This window comes from Numida meleagris, chromosome 13, assembly GCF_002078875.1.
Source record: "Numida meleagris isolate 19003 breed g44 Domestic line chromosome 13, NumMel1.0, whole genome shotgun sequence".
Lineage (NCBI taxonomy): Eukaryota > Metazoa > Chordata > Aves > Galliformes > Numididae > Numida > Numida meleagris.
The window spans coordinates 549892-564788 of NC_034421.1; the positions used below are offsets into that span (position 1 = coordinate 549892).

Genomic DNA, 14897 nt, shown 5'->3' on the forward strand with positions numbered 1-14897 from the left:
ATAGGCTTTTCTGATTTTTTTTTAATTCACTATTAAATAACGTAAAGAAAAGAGAAGAGCCTTGCCTGCATAGAAAAGTACCTGTTGCTTTTCTCTTTTTTTTCTTAGTAGGACACTCCTTCTCTAGGCAATATTCTAAAGTTTTATGTTTGCACTAAATAAATGAATTCTTATATAACATCATATATGTCCCTTGTGTTTTGCAGACCTGCAAAGTCACAGATTGGAAAACAGTGCACTAACAGAATGGCTGAACAACAGGGGTTACCTTCAGGGATTCTGATCTTATTCACAGGAAAGAGGAAAAATCAGGGCAAGCTGGCAGCTCACCAGCTTCATTTACAGTGTGAGGACTGGGCTGGTACTGATCACCAAGATGGCCAAAGACCTGTCCTCTGTGTAGAGCCAACACAAGCAGAGCTGCTGATGAGGTGATAAAGGCTTCAATGTGGCACTGAGGTGGCAATGTGTTAACTCCAGCAACCACAGGAGATGTCAGCAAGCATAAGGTGCTTGTAGGAGGGCTGGCAAATGAAGGCCTCTCATTAATCTCTTACAGATGAATGATGCCTTTGCTCCATCTTACGGAGGTGTTTAAGGTGTCAACTTGTCTTATGTTATTATCCAAAGTACAAGAACCTGCACTGAGATCAGAAAAGCTGCCACTGGAGGTGCACTCCCTTGCTTCTCAGTGGAGTGTGGCTTGATCTTCTCTAGCACAGCTAGAGGAGAGGAGGAAACTTCACAGAGGGAATCTATTTCTTCTGTACAGTAACCTAGAATTTTAGAGTTCAAGTAAGTATTCAGCTGAGCTTCTAAAAAGAATATAACTGCTAGTCTTTCTAAGTACTGATTAAGCTTTTAAGAACTGTAAGAGCCTTAATTGTGTATTTTATTTTTTCACATGCGGATGTATTATTACGACAATTAACAACAGATTTCTAACTTCAAGCCATGACTGTGTGTGGTAACTTCTCCAAAGAGTAGATTCCAAACAATCTACAAACATCCACTGAAGAACAACTTCCAGAGTAAGGTATTGTCAAGGTTAAGTCATGATATAAGAAGGATGAAAAAAATGTTGGGAATATGATGTGCATTTATGATATTGTTTTCATCTGAACTTTCTGACAATGTATACACCACTCAAAAGGTGGCCTCAGTAACAATACCATTATAATGGAATAGATTTTGAAAAATTTACTTGTCCTACATAGTGTTATACAAGGAAACCACAAAATAGTAGCCACAAGGATACCAGAATTTGATGCCTTCTGTTTTCTTTGTTTTCACCTTTCATTGCCACTAATTTACATGAATGAAAATGCAAGTGGGTCAGAAAATAATTATTATCAAATCCTTAGAAGTAATGATACTTAGATATCTAATCACGTATTTAAATTTAAATAAAACCTTTCAAATGTACATTTTTTGAGATGCATACAAAAATCAGCCATCTTATAAAGCATAAGAAATGTATTCAAAATGAATCCTACAGTTTATTCTGATGTACTGTCCACAATATAAACTTTGAATAAAATGCTGTGAGATGCTACACATTTGCCTTTACTAAGTTTGGAACATTTGATTGCTGCTGAATTATTGCCAATATTGGATTTGGTGTATGCTCGCATAATAGAAAGTTTTCATAATGCTTCTGCTGCAGCAGTTCCAAATGGCTGGGGAAGTTTTATCCAGTATCCAGAGGCACTATTATGCTACAAGATGTTATTACACATTGAAATAGTCTGACCTAGAAAAAAAAATGATATTTAATATGGCATTCTGTTACAGCTGTGTAAGGAGTATGCCACTAAGAGCTGCTGACCTTGCCTCATTATTTACGAATAGAACCCAAGTGTGGATTTCTACAAGATGCACAAAGGGAAAGTTCAGTGTAGGTTTGTAGGTTACTGGACCAACAGCTGTTGGTTAGAAGGCACATTTTTTTAAATTTACTTAAAATACACTTCCAAACCATAGTTCAATCAAACCTCGTGAAATGCTCAGGCTACCATTCAAACAGGTACGTCTTGTAGAATAGACTATAAATGCATCCACTGTTTTGACATCCAATCACTATCTCATATCTGTGGTTTAAATCACAACTTTATTTCTATATACAATCATTTTAATGAAGCATTATTCTTCACTGGTATGTGATTTTGGCATGATAGCCTCAGGCATGGAAGTCAAAGGCTTCAATAAAACGATAAAGCACGGTGACTATGCTTTAATACATGATTTTTCAAGCTTCCCATGAAAATTTAATCAGTTTTGATGCTTCAAAGAAACATCTAACTTAACAAGTGCTTGTGCCGCTACTCACGTGTATTTAAGCATGTGACATTGCTGTAATTTCTTCTTCCATTTCAGCCCTCTTGAGAAGATAAAAAAGGAGAACAGTCACTATACAACAGACCAACATCAGAAGCACAGTAAACAGGAGAATGACCATGAGCCAGAACTTACATGTGCCTTAATGAAAGTGAGTCCGAGTTCAGAAATCCCCTGATTTAAACAATGCAGCAATGCAGAAACAATCAGAGAACCAAGAAGTTGGTGACAGAATTGTTCCATACATTGTCAGTAGCCTTTTCTCCCAAGATATATATTAAAAAAGGAGCTTTCCTAGCAGATAGAAAGGACAAGCACAGTACATTCTCTTTTTAAGGAACCTTCTCTTAGAAAAGTGTTTTGACAGATAGGTATAAGTTAATGTATATAACACATTCCTATTGCTTTGGTAAGTGTAACCTATTAGTACAGGATGATGTAACCTAAGCGACAAGAGGCTTAAAACTGAGGAAAGATGAAAGAAGATCAAAATGAAAGAACTGCAGTATGTGATGTGCAACTTACACTGTTATTCCTATCACCTCTGTCCTCCAGCTTTCATAGATTAGGAGTGAAACATGATCTGAGTATAAGTGTGAATATATTGAAGGAGGCATAGGCAGCAACATGGGGAGCAATGAAATTGGACAAGTATTTGAAGGATACTTCAAAGGGTTTTACTCTAGAGAAGAAAATTTGATACATTTTTTATTGAATTCTTTTTTTCCTTCTGTGGTGCACTTGCTAATTATATTCCTCGAAAAAATATTGTACCTTCTTTCTGTGCACTGAGAAAATTCAGATCACCTATCACATATTATTTTTTATTACACAGTGTAAAAAAGTGAACTTCAGGATTTCGTTCAAAATTCCAATAGAAGTCATTATACAAACTATTTTGTTTTCTAATTCTCTTAGAATTAATAAATCATTGTATTATATTTGACTGGCATTTTATCTGCTACCTTTAATACAAGACTAGCTGGAAGTCCTCCACGCCAAATGCATGTTCAGAATATATACTCACCAGGTTTAAAACAAAAGCAACATAACATTTTCCTCATTATATTTAAATGATATTTATCATATGAAGATGTGTAACCTGGCAGTTTCATGTTACAGAATTTCAATCAAAATTCTGACCAAAAGGCTTTCCAAATGCATGTCTGCAACTTCCTCCCTGCAATTTATGTAGGCTTCCAGCAAGGGAATACAAGGCAGATGACAATTCTGGAGCCTTTGCTTCCACAAGCAGGAAATGTTTAATGGGCAGGATCACAAGATGTGTGCATTCAGGTTATGCACTTGCCATGTTAATAGTACAGCTTGTGTCAAAAAGTTAGGGGCATAGTGAGTGATGAAAGTCTTGTTACAGGCATCACATGAACTTCTAGATGTGTAACCTCAGAAAGCAGGAAAGAGGTGGGCAAGGAACATTCAACATTATCTCGTTGCATTACAACTAGCTCCATGCCATATGTTATAAAACTTTAAGCTTCTACAGCTGTTTATAAACAGCTTACTCAAAAATAATGTTGTGAAAACCCCTGTAACTACATTATTTTGATGTTCTTGTCCCAGTACGTTGGTGCATGAGGAAACCAGTGACTAGAAGTACTTTTCCCTGTACCCCATATGTCATTCTCTGATACCTGGTCTTATCTGCTGCACTCTACTCTCATCATTGTGCTTCAAATCTCTTGTCTCTTTGGGGAATCCTTTCTTCCTCTTCTCCTAACAGCCTGTGTAGCTGTATAACACCCTCCTTGTTTCTTTTCACGTATTTGTTCTCCAAAACAACTCTGAAAGGAAAGGGCTAGGTAAATAACACTTAATCATAGATTTGGGGTTCCTATACAGAGACACATGAGAACTAGAGATACAGAAACATCTATCATAGTGGGACAAATATGTCCTGGCTGTAGTTCTACTGGAACCTATAATTTTGAACTAGACCCACAAAATATAAACTTGAACCGATATTTTGGTAAAAAATAAGGATTTTATGAAAGAATAAATATTAAATAAAAGTCATGCACAAATTATAATAACAAGGTTCAAATTGCCCTAGAGAATCTCTTCCAAAATAAATGAAACCTCAGAACTATATTCCCATATATAGCTTTGGAAAATGAAAATCCAACATCTCTCATTAGCTTACTACGTAGCTTTTGCAGTGTCTCAGGATTCTCTGAAACATGGAATTATGTTTACCTTTAGAAGCCAACACACAAAACAATTACACAAGCTTGGCCTGGTCAGTTAATCTGGTGTTTTGTAGTGCTTTCAGTTTCAAACATTAATAGTTCAATGTTCTGTTCTCCAGAATATATTCACAAAAATTCCCATGAACTTGAAAGTCCTTATTAATTATCCTAAAGATATCCATACCATATAGTTCTGTGAATCACCTCTGTTACTCCTATATGGTTGGTCTTTGCTAAAGACCACAAGCACTCTGATTTTATCCAGCCCCTCCTCTTTCTTTCTCTGAGAGAACCCAAACCACTAGAGTCTTCATTTCAGAAAATAATAATTCTGATGGAGGACGAAAAGCAGCTTCCAGAATTACAGGGTACTAAATTTCTCCTGACAGAACATATATCCTATTCCAAAAGACATAGGTATAAGTTCAAGGTGATCCACTTACTCCAGGGCACATTTTACCCAGTTGATGGGGTCTTTGTAGTGCAATCACAACTTCAACTGTTTATATAATCAAAACATAACCCTTCAACCCAAATAATGCATTATTTTGTGAAAATACTACCAAGAGGGCATCATCCGTCCTAAGGGTGAAATAAAGCAAGTGTAAAATTCACACCACATATTCTGGCTGATTTGTACACCTGATCTGGTCTATTATTCTTCATCCAGGTGAATCTACAGCACTGAGATTAGAAAGGTATTAGCGATCACCTGTTAAAGCTGTACCTTAGCTTTGAAGAGAATTGTACTGATAATTTTGTAATGCATTTGAAATAGGCAAGTTAATGGTATGGCTCTAACTATAGCAGGCTCTTACAAAACAGTGTCTTCTAGAAAAGTACTCCTGAAGTCTGGGCTGGTATATTTAAAAACAAGATCAACTGTGAGCTATTTATAAGTACTTGTGCACTGTAAAAATCAAAACAGTTTAAGCTAAGAAAATGCACTGACTTGATGTCTTTAGTTTCTCCTTTAACAGAAAATTGACTGACCCCCTGAACTTCAAAACAGCTAGGCAAAAGGAAAAGAAAAGCAAAAACAGTGATGTAAACATTTATTTAGAAGAAAATCACATTATTTCAACATTGCTTTCTATCTTGGAAAGATTTTAAAATGACCAAATTTGCCTTCTGATTGACAGATTCCTTAAATTACATCCAGATCTCTTTCCTGGTCTTCAATTATGCAAGTGGAAATAGTGAAATGGAAAAAACATGTAAGTCCTTTTAATATATTAGACAATGGAAAATGATGTGGCAATACTTCCTTTTTATACTGACTTGGAGCTTAATTCAGTGTTTATGCACTAAAATGACATTTCTCTTCAAAATCTGTACTTCTGGGGGAAAAGAAAGTAGAAAACTTACTTTTCACGCAGTGAACAATGATGTCAACAAAAACAGTGATGGCAAATGCACGAGATTTTCAAACCACAGCATTAGAGACTTCTTTGAGAAAAGAAAATATACACTAAGGGTGATATTTGTATGTTTCTCTGACAGCTGGATCTTTCTTTATTCAAGATTCAATTTTCACGAGTTGGTGTTGTGCTGTTAAGTCTTCCTGCGCATTCTGTAAAGCTTTTCTGCTTTCCTGGTCCTGGTATCATTCTCATGTTACTCAGATGACCTGAACTAAACTATAAAATATACCCCTGCAGTTAACAGTTTAATAATATGCTGATATTTGTTTCTGTTATTGCTCTCAAGAAAAAAATCTTGGACATTTTTTTTTTTAAGATGTCATAATAATTCAGTACTCACAAAATCAACGTTATTAAATCAATGCAATTACCTTAAATTCTTGAAAGAGAATCACCACATGAACATGTAAACTCATTTCCAGTTTGCCTTCTGATGTAAGAATCTGAGCTGGACGATCTGGAGGCAGACAGAAGGTGAGCAGTTAATAGAAATAACAGAATGCTTGGAAAACTCAGTGCAGTTGGAGCAGTAATTTGTATGAGCCTCTCAGTAAACTACTGAATCACAGAACCATTAAGGTTGGAAAAGATCTCTAAGATCATCTAGTCTAACTGTCCACCTACCACCAATATTGCCACATTAAACCACGTCCCTAAGTACTACATCTGCCCCTTCCTTACGCGCTTCCAGGGACGTTGACTCCACCACTTCCCTGGGCAACCTGTTCCAAACAACTCTAGCCATTTTTTAATATACATATTTTTATGTGCATTATGACAAAGTAGTCCTAGATTAATTCAGGATATGTCCTTCCTTAGATCAAGTAGAAGCATAGGTATCTAAATGAAAGTATACATACATATATTAAAAAAACCAGAGTATTTATCATCTTTTACTATACTTTTTGACTGTCATACCATTATATTTTATAGTGACAAAACAGTTTCATGAATTAGATCATTATTCTTTGTTTTTAAAAGAATGGAACTGAGGCCCAAGCTTGTTTACTGAATTGTTAATATCACTCACACAACTTCTACGTCTGTACTGGATTTGGAACATTATTTTTATCATTCACAGTATTCTAAAATTAAAACAGGCGCTCTTCAACAGTCTGTCAATAGAGTCTGTGACATTCAAATAACATGAAGTTCCTATCTTAAACATGTTCCTAAACTATTGGATGAGGTCTTAATACCAACATTACCAGGCAATGTGTCTAAAACATCAAATTTAATTTTTATTCTCTGTGAATGCTTTGAATATTCTGATTTCCAGTTTCTGGTCTCCTCCATTATTTACTCACTGTAATTAAATGTGTATTTGTGCACCATGCAGTTTTGCAAAGTTTATTTCTGTCCCAAGTTTCCTTTAGGCCAAAGCTAAATCTATTACGAAAATTAAAGTCTATGAACAAACACTCATCTGGAAGGATTTGGAGTGAAGAATTAATCCAAGGCCTCTGCTAGTAATGCATTTCATCATGTTGTAAGGAGATTTCTGTTTCTGAAAGACTTTATCTTCACTGAACTTGTTCAGTGCTAATAGTTTAAAAAGATTCCCACTCATGTCACAGTCATACAAAGGTAGAGCCCCATACTCCTACAGAGGTCAAAGCCCACCTATGGTGGCCGTAGTATCTGTACTGCACAAGGAAGAGCCTCTGCTCTTGCACAAGGTTTCTTCTTTTTACTTTTTTAATACGTATTATAGATCTGGGACTGCAAAAAAAGAAAGTTAGGACTGACGAAAAAGCCAGAGACTGAGTGTACAAGATGCTCTCAAGTGCTTCAGTTCAATTTTTTTTTTTTTTAAACAGGGGAAAAAAATAACATGAAAAAAACCAGAGCTTGGCTGTCTCAAATTTGTTTCATTTCAAAATATTTCATAATTGAAATTTAGCATTATTCTCTTGCCCCTATTATTCTACATCCTACAAATAAACTGTTAACATGATTATTTATGAGGTTTTTGTCAGTTCCAGTCTACTGCATTAGTCACAAGACTTGTCTCACTGTCTCGTTCAATGAGCACTCATATTTCTGATTTTACTTACACTAGGTTTATCAGCATACAAGATGCAGTTTATTTTTAAGACAATTTTTCCCGCTGACTGTGACTAAACACTAAAATCAGTCAATTCTATCATATGTAATCATTCACAGCTTTTGCATTTCTGTTCAAAAATGTATCAGGTTGAAATGCTCCATGTAACATTCACTCTTTTCAAACATGACACATGAATGAGAATAGTTTGGTACTAATGTTGGCCCATTAAGAAATCTGTCTTATGCTTGCATTGTAGAATGTTGAGGCCCTGGAAGAAACTGACAAGAGAAACCCATTTTCCTGTAGTTGAGTCCGTAGACAGTATCCGCTTTTCAAACATCAGACAATGCACATCAGTCCTCTGAGCTTTGCTTTTCATATCACAAACCCCTAGTCAACGTAAGAAAAAGAGATGCAAGTTAATAAGGAAAGTTTAGAAACTATTCAAAAGAATACTGAATGACTTGCAAATATAATACAGTTGGTAATAGAGTGGGGAAGTTACCCCAGCTAACAGATTTATGCATCTGCTCCTTTCCATAGAAATTTCACAACATCCTTATGCCTGAATTTCATTTATACAGCCAAATCCTCCCCTAGTGTAATAATTCGTTATTGGATAAGATGAAAGTATAGTACATACAAGTTGACACATTTCATTTTCTTCTTTACTAGTATTTGCTATATATTTTAAACCTGCATGCAAAAGTATAGGACCTCGGTTTACTGTAAAAGGGCACGAGCTTTTCCCACATCAATAACTAAATTATGAAACACAAACAAAATAAAAGCGGATTCCAGATGACTACATTAAATCCAGATTTCTTTTTTTTCCCACAAAAACAACTGTCAGCCTTCCTCCATTTTTCTGCTGTGAACAGCTTAACGTCACCACACAACGTATTTGCTTTAAAAAAAAAAGTTTCTCTGTTAAGAAATTCATCAGACTATTTTCAAAACTTAGAAATCATGGCAAAAAAATTACTTGTCATTCGTTTTCCACTTAAATGAAAATTAAAAAAGCTATAGCAACTATGAGTTTATTTTTTTAACTTAGAAATAAAAATCGCTACACTTTAAAAAAAATAATAAAATGCCTGAGTTATTAGAGTCTGCAAATTGCCTACTGTGCCAAGGAAGTTGTGTTTTCTAATGTGTATGTCTATATCAATATAATGACAGCACCATGCTTCAGATCAACTGGATACTAATTACAGATTTACCTGATGGACTGGAATGGGTCCCAAGGAGCTGCCGCACTCTATTTAGCAAATAAGTGATTATTCTAACAGCTACATAAGGACTCGTAATGCTAAATAATCTCATCTGGATGATACCATTTTGTAATTTTTTTTTTTTAAGTTTTGATGAAGTTGCAATAACGCTTTGCAAATATGCAGCTGGACTGCTGCAGATACCTGGAGCTGCAGACACCAGGGATTTCCCTGACCTCAAGAAGTCTGCCTGCAGCCCTTGAAGCTCCTCAAATGAGTGATCTCATGCCTACTTTGGCATTATGAAATGCAAGAATTTTCTGTGACATTCATTCTTTGAAGTTATGAAGCATAATATTAGACAAAAAACAATTATTCTTCAAAGAAACCATGATTTCATGCCTGCAATAAATTGAGAAGTAAAATGGATAAGTAAGTTCAAAAAAGATGAGTGGAAAAGATGAAGATGCGGAATAAAGCCAGCATGCCTTTAACATACAGATTTGGATTCAAGTAATCTAAAGTATTCATCTACTAGAAGTATGAGGATGGGTTGATTGAATAATTGCATACAGACTGTAAGAATTTTCTACTGTTTTTTTGTATCATCGAAGCAGTTCAGGCTCAGATAGAAGCCACAGAATGTATTCTAACTCCCACTATATAGCATAAGCAATCCCACTGCTTCACTGTGGGAAGGTGTTACTCAATGTAAACACGATATCAGGTTGTGAGCTGTAATTATTGTTTACACAAACTTGGAAAGCCTTAGAGAAAGACTAAAGAAGACAGTTGTTAATGAACACTCTCCACAGAGGTCATTAATTTGAGTCATGACCTGCTACTTAAAATGTAATCAGTGAAATGTAAGGAATGTTTTACGCTCAGTATAATTGCCTCTCTAGAAGTAATAGTAATAATGAGTACACCTACAGTCAAGGCTTGTTAACTCAGTATGGGATATATGATCCCTTTTTCACTTTAAAGTAGGGAAATTACGCTAAGCCAACATCAAGAAGAATTAAGACAGTTGCTTACGCTCATCACATGTTTTTGTTTCAAAAGCACAGTAACATCAGCTGATCCCATCTGACGTGGGAAATCAAGACTTACGGTTCCTATTATGACTCATCATTCGCCTGCTCTATCATTTAAAACAAAGATGTTTTGCTCTTTTCTCATTGTTCTTGTCTTTCAGGTTTTCAGTTCTGGATGACAAAATGTAAATCACTAAAAATCCAAAATAATTTGAAATCTTAAATATGTACTCTGAGAAAATAAATGAAAATTAAACTGAAGTGAATCAAAACACACTACAAAATATACATCAATTTATAAATACTGTATTCAGATTACACTGTGGACAGATTCTCATCATTTACCTAGGCTGTATCATACCTTGCTCTGCTGGAAAATTCAGGATTTGTGTTTAAATAATTTACACTGCATCCAAGCTTGAATAAAAATTCACTGCATTCTGCTGGATCCACATTACAACACTGGACACTGGGAAGAAAAAGGCAGAAAGCTGATGAACGAAGTTCATCAAAATTCTTTGATGTCAAAGAATTTTCATAGACATGATATTTTTTACTTCTTTCCTGACATGGTACTCATGGAAAAAAATATATCTGCAAATGCTTATTAGTCTATAGCTTATCATTACAGAACAGATTCTGAGCTCAGTATACTTAGTATCTTGTCCCTTCATGATGAGATTTATTCAACAGAACTAATCTGAAAATGAGATAATAATCAATGTCAGTAATTTAAGCACTCTTTTATTTTCCCCAGATACTTCTGATGCTTGCTGCAGTGATTCTTGGCTTCTGTATTAAAAATGACCAGTAAAATGTGCAAATAGACGTATGACAGGGGAATCCATACTGCAGACCAAAGACAAGAGTTTCAAGAAAAAATAAGTCAAGGCCAGATATATCCATTGCTGCTAGGGAAATTCCTTGAGCCCACAGTTACCCCGTGGCAAGAATGACGGTTCTGCATAGTAATTTCCTTAGCGGTATATATTTTGTATTTATCTATTGTTTTTTTAATTTACTTTTTATAGGACATAAGTCTGTGTTTTTCAAGTTTTAAAGGTTCAGATCTTTCTAATTTCCTCACAAACAATCACACCAAAAGCCTTGGAGATAGCTCAAGAAGTGATTAGTAGGAAGCTCCTGTTTCTCATCATTGTCGACTTTATCTAATTACTGCATGTCTCTTTACACTCAGATATACACACATGCATACTAAAGCCTTACACCTTCCGTAACAGAAGATAATATTACAGTAACTCCTACAATCTGATGGAATGTAAAAGGATTATCTGCTCAATCTATTCACCCAGTGCTTCCACAGATGCTTCTTCAAATCAATAGCTGTACTTAATAACAAGCTGAAAAATGCATGGCTGTTAAGAACAAGGTAAAAATGTAAAACAGTATGTGCTTTTGAAGTCTATTTTCAGTAAACAAAGGCTTCTCTGTTTCAGAGGAAAAAAAAAAAGTAGAACACATTATATCTTAGTACTGTAAAAGCTTAAAAATGGGATTTGCTGAGGAATCCAAGGAGATCAGGCACCTACTCCTTTAAGCTCATTTGAAAATTCATTATCTTCCGAAGTGCTTACAGTAAGCTGGAGAGAGGCTGGCTGAAAGGATCTCATCAGGATCCCACAACCCTCAAGTCATATAAATTGTACCTAGCTAGAGCTTTGAAGTCATGTAGGCAACATGTTTGTTGCAAAAATGGCACATGTATCCCAGTGTGCCTAAAAGGCTGAATGTGCAGTCAGACAGGGTGTTCTCAATTCTGTCAAGCTGAGAAGATTCACAATGGGGGTTAAGCACGTACTTCTGTGACCAGAAGCCAGATGCTACCAACAATGGACTTTCCTGTCAAGGCACCCCAGCCTAAGCATGCCTGGGCACTTTCAGATCCTCTGGGAAATGTGTGAGCGGCAACCGCAGAAAGCCGATGGCACTGGGAGGAACTGCAGCAGGGCTGATGAAGTCAGAGATAAGACAGCTTTGATATGTACCTTTCAGCGTTCCTGTTATGCTGACAGAAAGTAGAGCTGAGGCTGGCACTTCCACAGTTTTGTACTGCTAGGAAAACTTGTCCCAAGCACCAGCCAGTTCACAGCCATTGAAAACTGGGGGGAAAAAAAAGAAAAAAGAATCAAAAAAGAGGACAGGAGCAAGACAAAAGTCATACACAGTGGTTTGTGAGAGATTCTTCTACCTAAGCCTTATTTCTAGTGATATGGTTATTATAATTCTTTCCTGACAGCATTCCTTCAGAGTCATAATTTGGAAACAAACACTCTGGTTTCTTTCCTTGCAACCAAATATTTAAACACAAATTCTTGCTAAGACGCAGTATGATTAGCAAATGGACATAGAGTCAGGCTTTCAAAAGCTGTAGATAGGAAGAGGCACAGTAGTTACTACTGATACAGTTCTATTAAAAAAATAGAAGTGAGTGATACCTCTGAGTAATTCAACTGGATTCTTGTACCGACGATGCTAAAAGTCAAGGTTTATGAACATAGATTGTATTTGTTTATACAGCTCCAAAGCTACCAACTGTTGCTCTCAAAGTCTGAGTAGCTTTGTTCTGTGTATGCGTGGATGGAGATGAATTTTCCAATACACGATCTGCATTTTAGCATTAGAGAAAATAACTAAAATGCGTATAATACAGTACAGAAACTACATATGCTTTCAAAATTGCAATATTGCATTGAGCATATAAAGTAATTGCTCTTATATTAAAAGTTGCATTCTTCCGCAAAACACTTGATCCCTAATGAAATGAGTTCAATGAATAGATATATCCCACAGCAGGCATAAAACAGGGAAGTCAAGCACAGAGAGCCTTCTTTCGTGCATCAGTTTTCATTGTCCTACTGTGCTGCGTCAGGAACAGCAGAGAGAGCTCAAGTGTTAAAGCTTTTTGACACTGTAATAAACCAAACAAAGCCCAGTTGCACATTTTAGGATTTATTTTATACCACATCTATACAATGAGCAAAATTGGGAGTTTTCAGCAACCACTCTGAACTGTTTCCAGAGATGACGTTTGCCTCATGGAAGGATTCTCACTAGTGTACAAAAACCATATTTGATAGCCAGCTCCAGCAGCCAGGCTGGCCAACAGAATTAGTGCACATTCTGTCAGCACATTTCCTCCCTTCAGCTTTACTTCTCCAATCTTTTTCAATATTGTTAAAATGAGCAATCATTTGTCATTCAGACTCCCAAAAAAAGGCAGAAAATAACAATCCCCAATGACGATAAATTATTAATGCAATTGTGCCAATCACACAGAGCTTAGTGCTTTTAAAAATGGAATGAGATTATCTGTTCAGTTACTTTCAATCAGACTCATCTCTTATTAGGGGGCATTATGTATATGGCTTGCTTTCAGAAAACCATTTTCTTCAAAAAAAGATTATTGCACAGTCATTTCTTGTGAAATACCATGCAAGCTCTACACTTAGATACCAAATCAATTTTTTGTTTCAGGAAATAATTGTACGCAATGGGTATTTTCTTTCATAGATAGACTGATTCTTTTGAATATAAAAGCTTCTTCTGTGCTCTGTTATTCTTATTCAAACCATCTCTGCTTTGGGTTGGTCCTGACTTACACCAGTCTAAAAACATATACAGCCAGATCCAGTGTCCATGGCATACCACTTGTTTTGCTGCAATAGCTTTAACAGTCTGTAATAGAAAAGTTTCTAAGAGTAACTGTGCAAAGTAAAATTGTGTACAAAAATACTGTATAATGTTGAAGTATAGCTGGGTTATATAGCTATCTACTAAAACTTCAAGCCAGGAAATCTTTCTAGTATACAAAAAAAATATATAATAGTAATAATAGTAATAGTAATAAGACAGTTCAAGGCAGTAGAGATTCAAAGGATTTCAAGTATAGAGAAGAATTCTGAGGAATACAGAAGGTGCTCAAGGTTGAGATTTTTGTTGAAGGTTCTCTCTGAGCAATGCAGTTCACGTTAGATTCTGGGCTTTGTCCTGCCACGGCCTGCGCTGGAGGTGGTATGGAACTGGAGACAGAAGACAACTTTATGTCTTTTGTTACATCTTGTAAGAGGGCTGTGAAATTGCCTTTGTACCCCTGACTCCCCAACTCCGCATGACACATTCAGACTATTCCAGCATCACCCTGCACTGTCTAGGTGCCATTAAGATACTGAACACAACCTGCAACCAAACTCAAGTTGCAAGAGTAGAAAAATGTATTATCGCTATTCCCTTGAGTATGCCTGGCTAGCAAGGTGGAATCTGATCTACATTATATTCAGATAGTTTGAGAGATGAAACACTGAAATCACAAGGATAAAAACACCGATTCAGAGTTCACAAGTGTTTTCCATGTAATGAAACTTAAATATTTTCTTAGCAAAAATGTTAGTAGAAAACTCTAGCACAAGCTTAACTGCCTTACTTTACCTAGGCCAAAAAGGGGCACTCTTTCCAAGACCCTTGCTTGTCTTCATTAAGCATCAGATTATTTTTATCTGTTGCATTGGTAGAAACAGTGGTCTTTAAAGCACTGAGCTGCCAAAATACTGCGTAGGGATTTTGCTATGTTATTTTATATATTTCAGCTCTGTATTACAAGTACTGACCAT

General features: G+C 36.0%; 2 long non-coding RNA genes across 19 annotated transcripts in view; one reads left to right on the forward strand and one right to left on the reverse strand.

Moving 5' to 3' along the window:
• LOC110405685 overlaps window positions 1–14897 on the reverse strand; it is a 382975-nt gene that overhangs the window by 180960 nt on the left and 187118 nt on the right. For 10 of the 18 annotated variants that reach the window (XR_002443065.1, XR_002443056.1, XR_002443058.1 and 7 more), the window contains 4 exons: window positions 12276–12389; window positions 6340–10738; window positions 2473–4139; window positions 2330–2380 (listed from right to left, as the gene is read on the reverse strand). This is a non-coding gene — a long non-coding RNA (uncharacterized LOC110405685). The remainder of the gene's footprint in view (window positions 1–2329; window positions 2381–2472; window positions 4140–6339; window positions 10739–12275; window positions 12390–14897) is intronic. The other 8 variants (XR_002443061.1, XR_002443052.1, XR_002443062.1 and 5 more) reach the window with 7 other exon arrangements.
• On the forward strand, window positions 91–6319 carry LOC110405690. The gene is made up of 3 exons (XR_002443072.1): window positions 91–1036; window positions 2377–2488; window positions 5687–6319. It is a non-coding gene; the product is annotated as an uncharacterized LOC110405690 (long non-coding RNA).